General features: G+C 37.5%; 1 protein-coding gene across 2 annotated transcripts in view; it reads right to left on the bottom strand.

Annotated features, from left to right (window-relative positions):
• The window catches only part of EEF1AKMT1 (EEF1A lysine methyltransferase 1), a 32,610-nt gene extending 19,593 nt beyond the window's left edge, over window positions 1-13,017 (bottom strand). Inside the window, exon 1 of one of the 2 annotated variants that reach the window (XM_063103270.1) lies at window positions 12,965-13,017. The gene's annotated coding sequence lies outside the window, so the exon portion shown is untranslated. Of the gene's footprint in view, window positions 1-11,690; window positions 12,438-12,964 lie in introns of those variants that run through there. The other variant, XM_063103269.1, reaches the window with a different exon arrangement.
• Between the last annotated feature and the right edge of the window lie 4,601 nt (window positions 13,018-17,618).

The following is a 17,618-nucleotide window of genomic DNA, read 5'->3' as shown; positions in this document are numbered from 1 at the left end:
TAGTATATTCAGAGTTGTGCAACCATCGCTATAATCAAATTTTAGAACATTTTCATCTCATCCGAAAGAAACCCTGTACTCCCTAGTAGTTAATTCCTGTTTCCCCACCCACACTGAGCCCCAGGCTACCCCTGATCTACTTTCTTTCTCTGTACATTTGGTTAATCTGCACATAACATTCTATACACAAATGGAATTGTACAATATGTGGTGTTTTGTGAATGGTTCTATGTTTAGTTTTCTAAGAAACTGCCAAGCCTTTTTCTTGAGCACCTACAGTTCTACATTCCTACCAGCAACATATCAGAGATCAAGTTTCTTTGGTATTCATTAGTTGTTTCAATAGGTGTGTGATTCTATCTCATGATAGTTTTAATTTGCATTTCCTGAGTACTTAATGATGTTGAATATGTTTTCATATGTGATTTGCCATCCGTTTTTACTCTTTGAGTTTGAGTTTTGAGATGTTTTTATGCAGTTTTATACATATTCTAGCTATGAGTACTTTGTCAGTTAGCTTGCAAATATTTTCTCCCAATCTTGTCTTTTCAGCCTCTTCACAGGGTCTTTTGCAGAGCAAAAGTTTTTAATTTTAGTGAAGTTCAACATATCAATGTTTTCTTTCACGGATCTTGCTTTTTGGTGCCGTTTAAGAAGGATTCACCAAGCCCTAGTCCCAAAGAACTTTTATGTAAAATTTCTTCTAGATGTTTTAGAGTTTTACATTTTATATTTAAATCTATGATACATTTTGAATTAGTTAATTTTTACACAGTGTAAATTTTAGGTCAGGTTCTTTTTTTCTTTTTTGTCTTGTCTATGGATGTTAGAATGCTCCAGCATCATTTGTTGAGGCCATTTTTTGAATTATAGTTTCACCTCTGTTAAAAATCAGTTGGGCATATTTATGTGGGTCTATTTCTGGGTTCTCTATTCTGTCCCATTGATCTATGTGTCTACTTCTCTGAAAATATCACATTCTTGATTATTGTAGTCAATGTTAAGTCTTAAAATCAAGTAGCACCATACTTCCTATTTTATTATTTTTCAAAACTGTTTTATTCTAATTCCTTTGTCTTTTCATGTAAAGTTTAGAATAAACTTACTTACAGCTACAAAAAAATATTCCTGGAAATTTGATAAGAATTGTGTTAAACCTGTATTGATTTAGGGAGAATTGACATCCTTATTATGTTGAGCCTTCTAATCCATACAACCTGGTACACCTCTCCATTTATTAAGTTTTTTGACTTATTTTATCAGTCTTTTATAATCAGTACACAGGCCCTGTGCATGTTTTGTTAGATTTATACCCAACTATTTCATTGTAGATAAGCAACTGTAAGTAGTTTTAAATTTCTGTTTCACCATGTTAAATGTTAGCATAGAGAAATACTACTGATTTGTGTGTGGGTGTGTTTGTTTTTTGTCAGCTGGCCAGTATGGGGAACTGAACCCTTGACGTTGGTGTTATAACACCGTGATCTAACCAGCTGAATCAACCAGCCAGCAAGACTTTTGTTTTGATCTATTCTGTAATGATGTTGAACATAGGAGTTTCTTTATAGATTCCTTGGGATTTTATGCTTAGAAAACCATGCCTCTGTAAACAGAAAGTTTTATTTCTTCCCTTCCAATATAGATGCCATTTATGTCCTTTTCTTGCCTTATTGTATTGGCTAGAACTTCTAGTTCTATGTGGAATAAGAGTCATGAGAGCAGACATCTTACACTTGTTCCAGATTTTAGGGTAAAACATCATCTTTCACCATTAGGTATGATGTTGGCTGTAGGCGTTTTGCAGATGTTCTTTATCAGGTTGAGGAAGTTCCCCTTTATTAGTTGTTTGCTAAGAGTTGGGTAAATGGGTGTTAAATTTTCAAATACACCTTTTCATATCAATTTACATAGCCATGTGATTTTTCTTTAGCCTATTGATATGATGAACTAAATTGATTTTCTACTATTGAACCAGTCTTGCATTCCTGGGATAAGTCCCACTTGATTGTGGTATATAATTTTTTTATATATTGCTGGATTCTTTTATTTTGTTGCAGATTTCTGCACTTACATTCATAAGGGATATTGGTCTGTAATTTTCTGTCTTTTGTACTGTCTTTGATTTTGGTATCATGGAATCAGGTTTTGGTATCACTGGTCTCATCAAATGAACTGGATATGTCTCCTATTTTCTGGAAGACATTGTGTAGAATTGGTGCTAATTCTTTAAGCATCAGGTAAAATTTCCCAGTGAAATCGTCTGCTGGGGACTCGATTTTGTCCCCCTCAAATTCACACATTGAAGTCTTCACTGCCAATGTAATTGTATTTGGATATAATACAGAGCCTGCGAGAAGGTAAAGGTGAAATGAGGGCATGAGGTGGGGCCCTAATCTGGTAAGGCCGTTGCCCTTGTAAGAAGAGGAAGAGACACCAGAGCTTGCTCACTCTCTGCTTTGTGAGGACCCAGTGGTCAGCCAAGCCAGAGAGAAAGCCCTCACCAAGAACTGAGTCAGCCGGCACCATGAATTTGGGACTTCCCAGTCACCAGAACGATGAGAAACAGATCACTGCTGTTTGAGCCATCCAGTCTGTGGTATTTTGTTATAGCAGCCCTAGAAGAATAATAGACCATCTAAGATCTGAAAGTTTCTTTTATGGAAGGTCTTCAACTACAAATTCATTTTCTCTAATACTTATATTATCTATTCCATATTGGGTGAATTTTGGTAGTTTATAGTTTCCAAAGAATTGGTCCATTTCATCTAAATTGTTAAATTCATGCATATAGCAGTTTTTGTAATAACCCTTTATTATGTTTTTAGTGTCTTTAGGAGCTATAGTGATATTCCATTTCACTCCTAATGTCAGTAATTTGTGTCTCCTCTCTTTTCTTTCTTAGTCTTACAAGCTGTTTCTCAATTTTATTTATCTTTTCAAAGAATCAGTTTTTGCATCATTGACTTTATTTTTACTTTCAGTTTCATTTATGTCTGCTCTTTATTTTTTCCTTCTGCTTTCTTTGCATTTATTTTGTTCTTTACTTTTTTTGAGGTGGGAGTTTAGAATATTGATTTGAAAACTTTCTTCTTTCTAACATAAGTATTTAGTGCTGTAAATTTCCCTTTTAGAGACATTCCTCTAAATTTATATGTCTCCCCTCATTTTCATTCAGTTCAATGTATTTTTAAATTTCTCTTGAGAATTTCTGTTTGACCCATAGATTACTTAGAACCATGCTGTTTAATTTCCAATTGTTTGGAGATTTCCCTGTGATCTGTTTCCATCTCTTCTATAAGTGTTGAAGTTTGTGTTATGACCCAGGATTGGCGAATGTTCCATGGATGCTTGGAAAGAATGTGTATTCTGCAGTTGTTGATTGAGGTGTTCTGGAGATCTGAATAGATCCTTTTGGTTGATGATGTGAAGTTCTTCTATACCCTTGCTATTTTCCACCTGGTAGTTCTGAGAGAAAAAGTCCCCAGCTATAATTGTGGATTTGTCTATTTCTTCTTTTAGTTCTATCAGTTTTTACTTCTTGCTTCATGTAATTTAAACCACTATTGTTTGGTGCATACACATTTAAAATTGCTATGTGTTCTTGATGAATTAACCCTTTTTATCATTATGTAAAATGTTTCTTTGTTGCTGGTATTTCTTTGCTCTTATATTTATGTGCTCATGCCTTTTTAAAAAAAATGTTAGGGCCAGCCGGTGGCTCACTTGGGAGACTGTCGTGCTGATAACATCAAGACCACGGGTTCGGATCCCTATATAGGGATGGCCAGTTCATTCATTTGGGAGAGTGTGGTGCTGACAACACCAAGTCAAGGGTTAAGATCCCTTTACCGATCATCTTTAAAAAAAAAAAGTTTGTATGATCTATATTTTCCCCTTTTACTTTTAACCTATATATATCATTACTTTTGAAGTGAATTTCTTATAGATGGCAGTTAGGTTTAAAAACAAAAAATCCACTCTGCTAAGCTCTGTTTTTTAATTGGTGTATTTATGTTAAACCTTTTATGTTTAATGTTATTATTGGTATATTGTGCTTAAGTCTGCTGTTTTATTATTTGCTTTCTATTCATTCCTTCTGTTTTTCATTCATGTTTCCCTTTTTAGCTTTCCTGTATGTTACTTGAACACTTTTTAAAATTTCATTTATACCAAAAGACAAATGGACAATGCCACTTTATGAAACTCACAATGGTATATATGCATCCATTCCTCTCCTCCAAGCTTTGTGTTATCATACATACTTTTACATTTGTTATAAACTCCATACTACATTGTTGAATTTTAAAATATTATATATTTTCATACATAGTAAACATTTTTAGTGCTTTTCATTATGTTTAACATTAATATTTCCATCTGGTATCATTTTCCTTCTGCCTGAATGAATTCCTTTAACATTCCTTGTAGTGCAGTTCTGCTGGTGATGCATTCTCTCAGCTTTTGTGTGTCTGAAAATGTCTATTTCACTTTGGGCAAAGAATTTAAAGTTAACAGTTTTTTTCTTTCAGTGCTTTAAAGATACTCCTTCACTGTCTATTTGCTGCATTGTTTCTGATATAAAATCTGCTGTCATCCTTATTTTTGTTCCTTGTGTCTTTCTTTCCTAGTGGCTTTTAAGATTTTTCTCTTTGGAAGCATTTGATTATGACGTGCCTTGGTGTAGTTTTCTACGTGTTTCTTGTACTTTGGGTTTATTGAACTTCTTGGATCTGTGGGTTTATAGTTTTTCATCAAATTTGGAAAAATTTTGGCCATTATTTCTTAAATATTTTTCTGCTGTGCTTCCTTTTCAGGAAGCACATATGAAGCTAATTACACATATGAAGGTACTTCAGAAAGTTTGTGGCAAAACAGAATTAAAAAATATGATCTTCCCATGAAATTTTTGAAGTACCCTTGTAATTGTAATTAGATACCTTGAAATTGTCCCACATCTCTGATGTTTTCTTCATTTTTAACTTCTTTTCTCTTTGTATTCCATTTGTCAAGTTTACTAATCTTTTATTCTTCAGTATTTAATCTGCTGTTAATCCATCCATTGTAATTTTCATCTCATTGTAGTTTTCATCTCCACAAGTTGGATTTGAGCCTTTTTTTACCCTATCATATTTTCATGTAATATGTTCAATCTTTCCTTTACCTTTTTGAATGCAGAAAATAAAATTTTAACTATTTTATTGTTCTTGTTTACTAACATGTCTGTTCTGGGTCAGTTTCAATTGACTGACTTTCTCATTATGGGTTGTACTTTCTTGCTTCTTTACATGCCTAGCAATTTTTTTTTTAACTGAATGTCAGACACTGTCAATTTTAACTTGTTGGATGCCAAATATTTTTGTATTCCTACAGATATTCTTGAGATTTGTATTGGGACACAGTTAAGTTACTTGGAAACAATTTGATCCTTTCAGATCTTACTTTTAAGACTGTTAGGCAAGGGTCAAGCAGCATTTAGTCTAGCACTAATTACTCCCCACTACTTGAGGCAAAACCCTTCTAAGTACTCTATCCAATACCCCATGAATTATAGGTTTCTCCAGTGTAGCTAGGGGAAACAGGCACTACTCTTGGTCTTGAATGAGTTCTGATACTGTTCTTTTAAAACCTTTTACGTGTTTCTTTCCCTAGCTTCAGTTAATTTCTTAAAGATGCACCTCTGCAGATTTCTGGAGTTCTTTCCCCATGCAGCACTCTTCTTTCTGGTACTCTGCCTTGCACTGTAGCCATGTTGGCCTACCCAGATTCTCAGCAACACGTCAACTCAGGGAGTCTGTTGGATTCTCCCTGGGTTCCCTCTCTGTGCACAGCCTTCTGGAAACTTTCTCAAGGCAATAAAATGGGACAATCAGACTCAGTTGGTTTGTTCCCTCTCTCAAGGATCACTGCCCTTTGTTGCCTAGTGTACAATATCTTGAATAACTTTGTTTTCTCAAATGTTTTGTCTGGCTTTTTAGTTAGATGAAAGGGAAAACTTACTCCATATTATTCCAAGTGGAAGTCTACAACAGTGACAAAAGAATTAACTACAGGTATACGTACTAACAAGGATGAATCTCAGGAACATTTAAGTCAAAAAGTCACATTGAGAATACATACAGTATGAATGATTCCATTTAAATAAAGTCCAAGAACATGCTGATAAAAGCAAGTGAATGAATAACTCAAGATTAAAGATAGTGATTACCTCTGGGAGTGAGGCTTGGAGTGGAATACACAGTCTTGGTAATGTTCTCTTTATTAAGGTGGTGGTACATACACAAATGTTCCTGTTTTGTTATCCTTAAACTTTTAATATAACTGTTTTACATATATTCTGTATTTAATAATTGTTGTTTATTACATATCAGGAGAGACCTTTGGATTAGATTCTGTAAATAAAAATTGCCTGAAATGGCTTCCAAACAATTGGATGCCTTATCAGAGTACTAAAATCTTTTAAAGAACTTAGAATAAATCTCATGGAACAAGTAAGTAAAACTCATCTGTTTTTCTGTCTTTTTTACACTATAGATTAATCCTCATGAATGTTATGAAATCAATGTAGTAGGACAACATCAGCATTTAAAAAAAACAGAATGTATCAGAGTATATGGCTAGTAGCAGATTTAAGTATTGCTTTATGAAGCTTGTCTTAGCATAAATAGATATGCACATGCACATGTGTGTGTACTAGGTCACGTGTCACGATGCAAAACTCATGGGATTGTAGTTTTAAATATCTGAAGAATCCCATTGCTACCTATTTGTAATGTGCACACTCCTTCATCTCACGATGTAGATGTTCCACGTAGTAATTTATCAGAATAAATCATTTAAAGGACTCATACCTAGAGCAGATGATATTGCTTTTTTTGATATTACTGTGGAAAAGCATTTCTACTGTCATTTCGATTTTCAGAAAAGCAGTATGATATAGTATTAAGAGCATGGACACTGGAGCCAAATTACCCAGGTTTAAGAATCATGGCTTTGAGCAAGTATTCAATCTCTCTGTGCCTCCATTTTCTAACCTTCATTGAGTTATTGTGAATTGAATGGGTTAGCGGCTACAGATTGCCTATAGTAGTCCTTGGCACATAGTAGGAACACAAATGTTACCCATTGTTACAATCTGAGGTTGCAGTATATTATTGGCAATATGGTACCCCTGATAACTACTAGACAAGTTACTTTAGTACCTTCTTAATGGTTGTTCACTTTACAGAAAGCAGTGAATTGACAAGTTCAGGGCAGAAAAGGGAATGAGTGAAACTGGACCACAGGAAATCAATAACTTAAAGGTAATATGAAGTTTGATAGGAAATTTGCCAAGCATGATGAATGCCGCCATCAGTGAGCAGGATTTAATTTTGGCTTTGACTTACTTGTTGCATACATCATATTCTCAGATTCCAAGATATACTTTTTTTCTCATTTTAACAATTCTAAAATTAGGATGTAACTTTAAAATGATGGTATATAAATTTGTCAGTATGTTTTCCTAAAGTGATGGTACATCCTTACAAATCACAGCATTTCACATTAGATAAAATACAGTAATCACTTTATAAATTTTAATCAGTAATGTGGTGAAACACCCATGTAGCATATCCATCAGTTTATGGCCTGAAAACAAAGTAGTCAGAAAGAGGTGAGACTGTTTTGGAGATTGACAGTGTCCAAGTGGCATCCATGGGAATGAATGGTGAGAGAGTGCATAAAAATTATTAGAGGAGAGGATTCTGGGAAGATGGTGAGATTGAAGCAACGGGAACCTATCTCCCCACCTAGATTACTGTTTTGGCAGAATGTGTTTCACGTAACTATTTTGGAACTCTAGAGTCTACTGGAAGCCTTGGATAGTTGACTGTGATTGATTTCAGTCAATTTCTGTTCTTAGCTCAGCAGAGACCACCTATCCTCCACCCTCCGGCCCCAGGGCAAACAGCTGTGCCTGTGTTCCTGTTTCGTGCCTGGGTCTTAAAACTTGTGAAGGTGACTGATGTGAGGATATGGAGGTGTCAATGCCACCTCCATATCTTTTTTTAATGAAAAGAAAATTTTAATTTTTACTCATAGTTCCCCTAGAAATGAAAGGCGGGGCATGCCACTCTGGGGCCACATGAGACCTTGTCACAAGCAGAGACCAAGAAGCACAGAGAGAGAGGAACTGGGACAATGCCTTTATGGCTCAGGTAGTGGAAAGGAACTAGGTGGACACATTCCCTACTGGGCAGGAAGCAAAAACACACATTCTATAGTTTACAATTGGGAAGTTTGTGATACTACTTTTGCATGCCTGTGAGAAATAGCTTAAAGGGAAGATGTAACCACCTTTGGCAATTAGTTTGGAATTGTAAATAATGGATGCCAAATAGACAAATATAAAATCTAAGAAAACACAAAACAGTTCCAGGGACAGCTTAGTTGTGCATGTGTTCCAGGAGCAGCATGCATGAAACTTACAGGAGCCAGGGTGGGCAATAAGGACCCTGTCCTTCCTCAAGTATTTTCCTAATCTGTGTTCTGACTGCTGCTTCTAATTGTGCAGCTGCAGACACAGGGGTGGTAGCCATTGTTGCAAGCCCCTTTTCCTCCAGCTAAAGTGACTGCCAAGTGATTTAAAGGGCCAGAGCACCTTTTACCACCTGCTTTCATTTTTTCCCCCCTTTTGGGGGCCAGACATTTAAGGACTGGACATTCAAAAGCCACTGCAAATATACGGGAATTTAGAAAGTCACCACACATGCCCAGGGAAAGGTGTAGGCTCAGAAAAGACCTAAGAAGACCATAAGTTTACAACTCAGGCTGATCTTTGGCAATAGGCAGCCTACAAAAAACCAAAAAATACAACAGCAACAGCAAAAACCCAGCAAACCCTGGGGAGGGGGCAGAATCTGGCTTTCAGCTACCATGTTATTATACTCAAAAGTATAATTTTCAACAAAAAAATGACAAGGCATATAAAGAAACAGGAATATATAACCCATTCAAAGGAAAGAAATGAATCAAGAGAAACCTTCCCTGAGAAAGATCAGATGGTGGACCTGCTAGTCAAAGACGTTATGACAACTGTCTTAAAGATGCTCAGAGAACTAAAGTTAGATATGGAGAAAGTCAAGAAAATGATGTATGAACAAAGTGCAAATATAAATAAAGGGAAAGAATATATAAAAAGAAACCATATAAAAATTTTGGAGTTGAAAAGTATAATAAATGAAGTGAAAAATTCACTAGAGGAATTAAAAACAGATTTGAGCAGGCAGAAAAAAAAGAGCAAATTTGAATACAGGACAATTGAAATTATTAAGTATGAAGAACAGAAAGAAAAAGACTGAAGAAAAGTGAACAGAGGCTGAGGGACCTGTGGGACACCATCAAGTGAACCAACATATGCACTGACAGAGAGAGAGAGAAAGGGACAGAAAGATTATGTGAACAAATAATGGCCAAAACCTTCCCAAATTTGGTGAAAGACATTACTATAAACGTCCACAAATCTCAACAAACTCCTAGTAGAATGAAATTAAAGAGAAACAGAGACACATACCCCAACTGTCAAAAGCCAAAGAGAAATAGATAATCTTGAAAGCAGCAGAAGACATGACTTGTCACATACAAGAAATGCTTGATAACATTATCATCAGATTTCTCATCAGAAACTTCGGAGGCCAGAAGCCAGTGGGCTGATTTACTTAAAGTGATGAAAGAAAAAACAAAAACAAACCAACCCAAAATCCTACATCTGGCAAACTGTCCTTCAAAAGTGAGGGAGAAAAGTGAGGGAATATTATATTCCCAGATAAACAAAAGATTAGGAAGTTCTGTCCTACAAGAAATGCTGAAGGGAGTATTACAAGTTGGAATGAAAAAACACTAGACAGTAACTTTAAGCCATATGAAGAAATAACGATCTCAGTAAAGGTAAACACATGGTTAATTATAAAAACTAGTATTATTGTAACTTATGTTTGTAACTCCACTTTTTGTTTTCTACATGATTTAAAATAATAAATGATAAGCAAAATGTGGCATATACATACAATGGAATATTATTCAGCCCACAAAAGGAAGGAAATTCTGACACATTCTACGACATGGATGAACCTTAAGGGCATCAAGCTAAACGAAATAAGCCAGTCATAAAAACCAAATACTGCGTGCGAGTCATACTTCATGTGAGACACCAAAAGTAGTCAAATTCATGGAGACAAAAAGTGGGGACAAAAAGTTGCCACGGACTGGAGGGAGGGAAGAGCTGGGAGTTCTCTGACGGGTGCAGCGCTTCCGTTTCACAAGATGGAGAGTTCTGGAGATGAACGGATGGTGGTGCTATTGGCCCAACAATGTGAACGTACTTGACACTACTGAAGTATACATTTAAAAATAGGTAAGATGGCAAATATTATGTTATGTGTACATTACCCTTAATAATAAAAACTGGAAAAATGCTTTTTGAGTGAAGATCGACATTAGATTGGACTGCTGTCATGACTCTGATTGCTAGGGAAGATTTCCCTAAAGAAGTGATATTTAAGCTGGGATCTAAAGAATAAGTTCTCACTTAGGCAAAGAAAGGAGAAAAGGGCATTTAAGGCACAGAAAATAGCATTTGTAACAAATGGTAAAAGAACTGATTCATCACACAGTTCAAGGTAGATTAGGAATACTAATCTCAAAAGATGTCTGCTAACTCAGCAACAAAGCAATTTTTACAATAAACTTAATTTGGATTTTATTATTTGATAGTTTTGTTTGCAATTAAGTTGAGAATATATTTACTTCTATAGTAAGAGTCAAAAGAGAGATGAATTACCTACTTTTCAGGTTATACATTTAGAATTAAAATAAAATTATTAAGTCAACACAGGTGTTTCCGTAGCAGTCCCACCAAAGAACAATATGAATGCCTGGAATTAGTAATTCTAGTTTACTGCAATGAGCACAAAAAATACATTTTCAGGAAAGCATAACAGGAGCTATAGGCTGTAGAATTTCCACTTGGAAATTCAAAGATCAGTTTGTGTGCACACTGAACTGAGAAAGACTGAGGGGCTATAAATGAAATGTTATCTGACAGTAAGGTCAATGGAGGAGCATGTGGAGAGCATGGGGAGAGCAATTTTAGGAATCATGGACTATTTCCTACATTATTAAAGTAAGTTCAAAAGTACATCACTTGTTCAATAGGGAAAAGTTGAAATCTGTTTACAAAATAAACATTACCAAAGATTAAATTACATGAACCTCATTATTTTTAAATTTTCTAAGGGCTGGCCAGTTAGCTCAGTTGGTTAGAGTGTGATGTTATAAACCAAGGTCAAAGGTTTGGATCCCTACCCTGGCCAGCCACCAAACAAAACAAAACAAAACAAAACTGAAATTTCTCAACGCGTTTAGGAAATTGCTGTGAAAGAGATTGCCGAGTCCCGAAGAGCTGGGAAGTGCTGATATATTACTGAACTGAACCTGGGCCTTATGCGGGTCATACTCTAGACCCGTGGTTCTGACAGGGGAACATCTGACAAGGACCGGAGACATTGCTGGTTGTCTTAACCGGGGAGGCTACTGGCGTCGGGTGGGTAGAGGCCAGGATGCTGCTGAACTTCCTGCAATTTGCAGGCCCACCCTCCACAACAAAGATCTACCCCGCCCCAAATGGCAGTAGTGCTGAGGCCGAGAAATCCTACCTTGGAGACACAGAGAAATAATCTACCAGATGAGTGCCATTCAGTGCCATGGGATCAGCGTGAAGACCCTGAGCGGGAAGAGGAAAGCAGTGAAACTGCAGGTGGCATTTTAATTTGGCCTGAGGGAGAGGAAAGGATGAAGCGTGAGGGTCAGAGATGGGACAGCACGAGGAAAGGGGTGAACACGTTGATGCGCAGCGTCGGCAGCGATCAGCAGGCTCCTAACGGGCTGCGGTTCGCCTCTGTACACGATTCTTCCATTTCCATGTATCAAATTTATTAAAGCGAAACTACCACTGTGCAGTTTCACACAGTATCATATCGCCTTCTACAAGGAATTTAGGTCAAGACAGTAGGATCCAGAGGAAAGATCAGTAACCCAGGATTCACTGCAGACCCCGCAGTAAACTGCAGGTCGGGGAGGTACCTGCGCTCGTCTGTGAACGGACAATGGCCTCGATGTTTTCTAAATACTTTCTGTATATTGCTGTATGATTCTACCCTTAATCCCACTTACTTCTAGAAAAGGCCAAAATTTAAAATTGTCTTTTCATCTTTGCATATGTAGTTACCCTGCCTGAAAACAGTCCCTTTCCTCTCGTTTTCTAACATTCTACTTATCCTTTTTAAATTACCTTCTTAAAACAAACTGAGGAAAAGTGCACATCCGGCGCAATGCAGACCATAACGAAACGCGTTAGGTTCTGATATGTGCACCCGCACGCAGCCGCAGCCCCCGCCCAGACGCCCTCGGGTCTGACACACGGCGGCTCCTCGGAGCAGCCTCCCCCGCCGCGTTCCCCACCTTGGCGAGGCCCCAAGCCCGATCCCACTGGCCCGTGTACTTCAGCGGCCCCGGCGCGGGCCCCGCGCTCCCGGAGATGCTACCGCCCCTCTGCGCAGCCGCGTTGCCCGCGCCCACCTGCTCCCCTCCACACACCCCCACGTAGCAGGCGCCCTGCCTCCCAAGTTCTCAAACAGCGGGTGCTGGCGGGCACTTGTCCAGCTGCACTCATTGGACCTCCAGGGGTGCACAAAGAAACAGCAAGCCCAGTCCCGTTTCTGCTCGGAAGCGAGGGAGGCCTCCACGTGCTGCCCGGCCCGGGGGTTTAACGCCCCGCGGTATCCGAACCGCCCTACGAGGCCCGCAGCACACCAGGCTGCCCCGCCGGCTCCTGTTCCCCTGCCGTTCCCCAGCAACGTCCCATAACAGCCTCCACAGCCCCTCAGCAGCGAGGGGTCCGCCCCACCTCCGCGCCCGGCCGTCCACTCACCAGCCACGCGTGCGCAGTCGTCTAGGCGAGGCGAGAGCGGGGAGACGAACCGCCAGAACCGCGCTCGCGCCGGCGCACGCGCAGACCCTCCGGCCGAGGGCGCTTCCGCAAAGCAGGCGATTTCCCGGAAGCGTTTCAAACCAGTATTTACAGTACAGGAGGAATGACTCGTTCTGTGCCTCCTCGATTACCTCCAAGAACGGTGGCCAACAATTGTTAAGGTTTTAATTAGATTCAAGTTAAACATATTCCAAGAAACCCACTGTTTTCACTGAGAGATGTTCCTTTTCACAATCAACTTAGTTTGTCTATAATCTATTCAGTCTTAATCGAAACACTACAAAAACATTGAGACCTAGTAACAGGTTTGGGGGGAAAATGTTTAAAATGCGTTAGTCTTCCAGAGTTGAGTGCACTGATCAATGTATATTAAAGTCGTAAATTATACAATTTTTGTCAGCTATATCTTAGAGATACAAACATCTAGTATAGTATCTGGCACATCCAGTCACATTAAAAGCAAGCAAATCCTAAGTGATATATTTGTTTTCCATTCCCCAAGGCAATCAGTGTTCCTGCCTCCCTTTCCTCCATTTTCTTTATCAATTTCATGATCTTGCTAAGTTTTACGTCTTCTTCTAAGCAGCTCTAAATCCGTTCTGGTATGAGGTGAGGATGTAAATAACTTGTTCTGCTGCCAAATGATGCCATTCGACAAGTAGATAGCTCATGGAACAGTAGGCTTGTAACTGAGTGTACCATCATCTCTATTTTAAGTAGTTTGCAGTTTATAGTAACCCATGTTTCATTTTGACTTTGCTTTGAACTGATGAAAACTCTATTAAACCAAATATCTTTAAACCAGGTATAATTTAGCAGAGGAGGATAGAAAATACATTTTAAAAAATCAACTAACATGAACCAAGAAACAATTAATAACCAATTTTTATGGCAGTATACTTTTTACAGAGGTAGTGTTCCATACGTGAGACTGCCTTGGCTTATAATTTAACAGAAACGTTTATGTAAAAGCAAATTATTTTTGGTTTGAAACAGCAGATCTTTTAAAACTTTCAAAGCTTCCACTGCTTTAATAGCATGTAAGACACAATAGTTATCTGCATGTAATGTACTTTGCTATATGCTGTTTTCATAATTAAAGTGACCACAAACGTCAGAGTTCAAGTCTTTATACGCCACCAGCAGCGCTGATTGCTCAGACAGCAATGCCAGTAATACATGAAGATTAGTATTTGGCAAAATTTATGTACTGTAATTTAATGATTTGCACAAATCATGAAAATTCAAAATATTAAAGGCAAACATTCTCACTGAAATAAAGGGGAAATTATTTTCCAGTTAAATTGAACCTGAAAGATGCTTTCAAATCAATTTCAATTCAGTAATTATTCCTTAGGTGTATTCAGTAATGATTTTTGTTTACCTTCCTACTCTTCATAAATGGTGCAATAAAGAAATAGAGATCACTCTTAGAAGATCTCACATATGTACATTTTCCTCTTTTAAAAAATAACTTACCTACGGTTACAAAAACACAGATTGAGGTGTTTTCCTTCTATTCTTTGAGTCCTTTATCACCAAACTACCCAAATCATCCTAAGCATGTTGCAAAGGGTATTCCCTAGAATTCTAGTCCCATAAGACACTTTGAGAAAAGACTGTACAGTTGTCCCTCAGTATCCGTGGGGGACTGGTTCCAGAGCCACACTCCCCCTACCCCCAACAGATACCAGAATCCCAGGACACTCAAGTCCCTTATATAAAATGCCATAATATTTGCACATAACCTATGCACGTCATATTCTTTAAATCATCTCTAGAATACGTAAAATAACTAACACAATGTTAATGCTATGTAAGTAGTTGTTATGCTGTATTTTTATTTGTATTATTTTTTGTTTTTAAAAAATACTTTCAATCCTCAGTTGGTTGAATCTGTGGACGGAGAACCTGTGGATTTTGAGGGCCTACTATATTAAATAAGATAAGGAAAATCTGAGTAAGATTTTCTTCTAAGCTTCATAATAGGCATTAGTGTATTAAAGGCTTTAACTTAACACACTAAAGAAACTTGTTTTATTTCTCAAACTTATTTGATAACAGATTAAGTTATAAGGAACTAGTAATGCATAAAACTCACTTTGGGAATTTTTTGTTGTAAGAATAATAGCAGATTCAAGAGAAATTGAAATCAGGTGTTGCCAATGTGGTATTAAGAAGTGGGGTCTTTAAGAGGTGATCAGGCCAAAAGGACCCCTCCTCATGAATAGGATTAGGTCCCCTTATAAAGGAACTTGACTGAGGGGTTGGTTCTCTCTTGCCATTTCATCTTCTGCCATGCAAGGACGAAGCAAGAAGGCCTTCCCTAGACGCCAGTGTTTTCATCTTGGACTTCCTAGCCTCCACAACTGTGAGAAATCCATTTCTGTTCTTTATAAATTACCCTGTCTCAGGTATTCTGTTACAGCAGCACAAACAGACTAACACAGTTGACTTAAATAGACCAATTTTCACATATAAAAAAGAAGAAATCACCTAACTATGAATTTCTCAGAATGTGTCCACATTAAGTGATGCATGACTATATTTGCTTCATTTTTTTCATTCATCAACTCTGGGAAACATCAGTGACTTACCTCAGTTCATTCTCGTGCTAGATGTCAAAAACAATTTAAATGGAAAGAGCTCAGCAGGATGTTGATTTATGTGCTAGAACTAAGAATGCTACCATTAGTGCTGTGTGGAATTTCTCAGCAAAGGATTCTCTCATTAATTTCACCAAATAAGCCTTTTACTTCCACTTAGTTTTAAACAAAAGTCAAACTGAACTGCCATTTGAGATGACATAGAATGCACAAGATCCGGGGCCGGCCCGTGGCTCACTCGGGAGAGTGCGGTGCTGAGAACACCAAGGCCCCGGGTTCGGATCCCATATACGGATGGCCGGTTCGCTCACTGGCTGAGCGTGGTGCTGCCAACACCAAGTCAAGGGTTAAGATCCCCTTACCGGTCATCTTGTTAAAAAAAAAAAAAAAAAAGAATGCACAAGATCCAATTTCAGATCCTATATTTAAAAAACAAAACTTTCATAATCTAATCAACACACCAAAGGCATCCATTTTTGAAGAGCATCATTAAAAATGCCACTAAAGGGCTGACCCTGTGGCTCACTCGGGTGAGTGCAGCACTGGGAGCGTAGGGGCGCTCCCGCCGCGGGTTCGGATCCTATATAGGGATGGCCGGGGTGGGCGACGCCAAGCCAAGGGTTGCGATCTTCTTACCGCCCCCCCCCCCAAAAAAAGGCACTAAAAAAGAAAGATGTCTTAAAAAAAAAAAAAAAACAGTAACAAACTTTTATATTTGGAACCTTTAAAATCATCTATTGCTCTCAAATGACAGATGATTTGCCTGTGCCTAATGTCCCACCCTTAGAAATACAAGAAGGGAAACAAAAACTCAAAACATACTCTACTTAATCTTTTTAAACAACTTAATTTTTCTTTATCCATTCTTGGAGTGAAATCAAATCTCAATATAACCTAAGAAACAACATTATAAATCAGTGATTATTTGAAGCAAAATCAGGCTAAAAACTAATATATTTTCAAACATTTTCTTTCTTAAAAAAATTAACTTTTTACTGGAGATGTTTACAAGATTTAAAATTGTGCAAAGGGTGAAAGTCTGTCTAGCACACAGCAGAATGAAATTCAATGTAATTCTCCACTTCCCCTGAACGGCCAAAAATACTCAAGCTACTGAAAATATTTACTACAAATATGTCCCAAATCTAATGATTTAACTAGTAACTCTGGAATTGTTTCTAAGACTGTGGGTTGAGATGAATATCACAGGATATAAACAACATTTTTATTTTCTTTCTAAATACTGAATATTCTATAAGGGTTAGAAGTTGTCCCAGAAAGTAATGTTAATCTTGATTTTTATTTGTACAGATATGTCTCCATTTTTCAAATTTATAATTATTTTAGGACTGTGTGATGCTCCCAGTGTCAATCATCCCATGATGGCAAACGAACAAATACCAGTTCAATAAACTCATAAGATAGTCTCACTAAATACCCATGAACAAATCACACATGGTCAAAACAAAAATATAATAAAAATATTTAGTGAAAAGACACATTTTAACTCCCATTTATGGATTTTAAAAATACAAATAAAATTTATCAATTTGATATTCAGCTTGTAAGTGGCTCAATACATAGCCTTAATTTATTTCCTAAAATCATATCGCAGCATCTTTTGAAAAATTAAATGCAACTTTATACCTTCATTAGTTATGTTAATAGAGGTAAATATTTAAACAGTACACTCATCCCTGGGTCTCTTAAAAAAACTGAAAAGTCAGTGTAAGTTTAAAATTTTAATATTTATAAATTTAAAAAATGTTCCACGTGCTGAATGGTGGCTGTGCTAGCATTTTGTGACCATTAAACCACAAGCTCACTGCATGGAGCTGCTTTCTTTGTACAGAGAATCAAATCACAATACTATTATTTGCAATTGGTCATAATTTTATGTGGTAAAAGCCTGGGCTCACATACACTTGAGGTCAGATCTCCAGTAGGTACATAGTACAGGTGTTGTATTTAATTTCAGGTTAAGAAAA

This window comes from Cynocephalus volans, chromosome 7, assembly GCF_027409185.1.
Source record: "Cynocephalus volans isolate mCynVol1 chromosome 7, mCynVol1.pri, whole genome shotgun sequence".
Lineage (NCBI taxonomy): Eukaryota > Metazoa > Chordata > Mammalia > Dermoptera > Cynocephalidae > Cynocephalus > Cynocephalus volans.
Note: the sequence above shows the minus strand (reverse complement) of the source record. Positions and strands in the feature narration are given on the sequence as shown.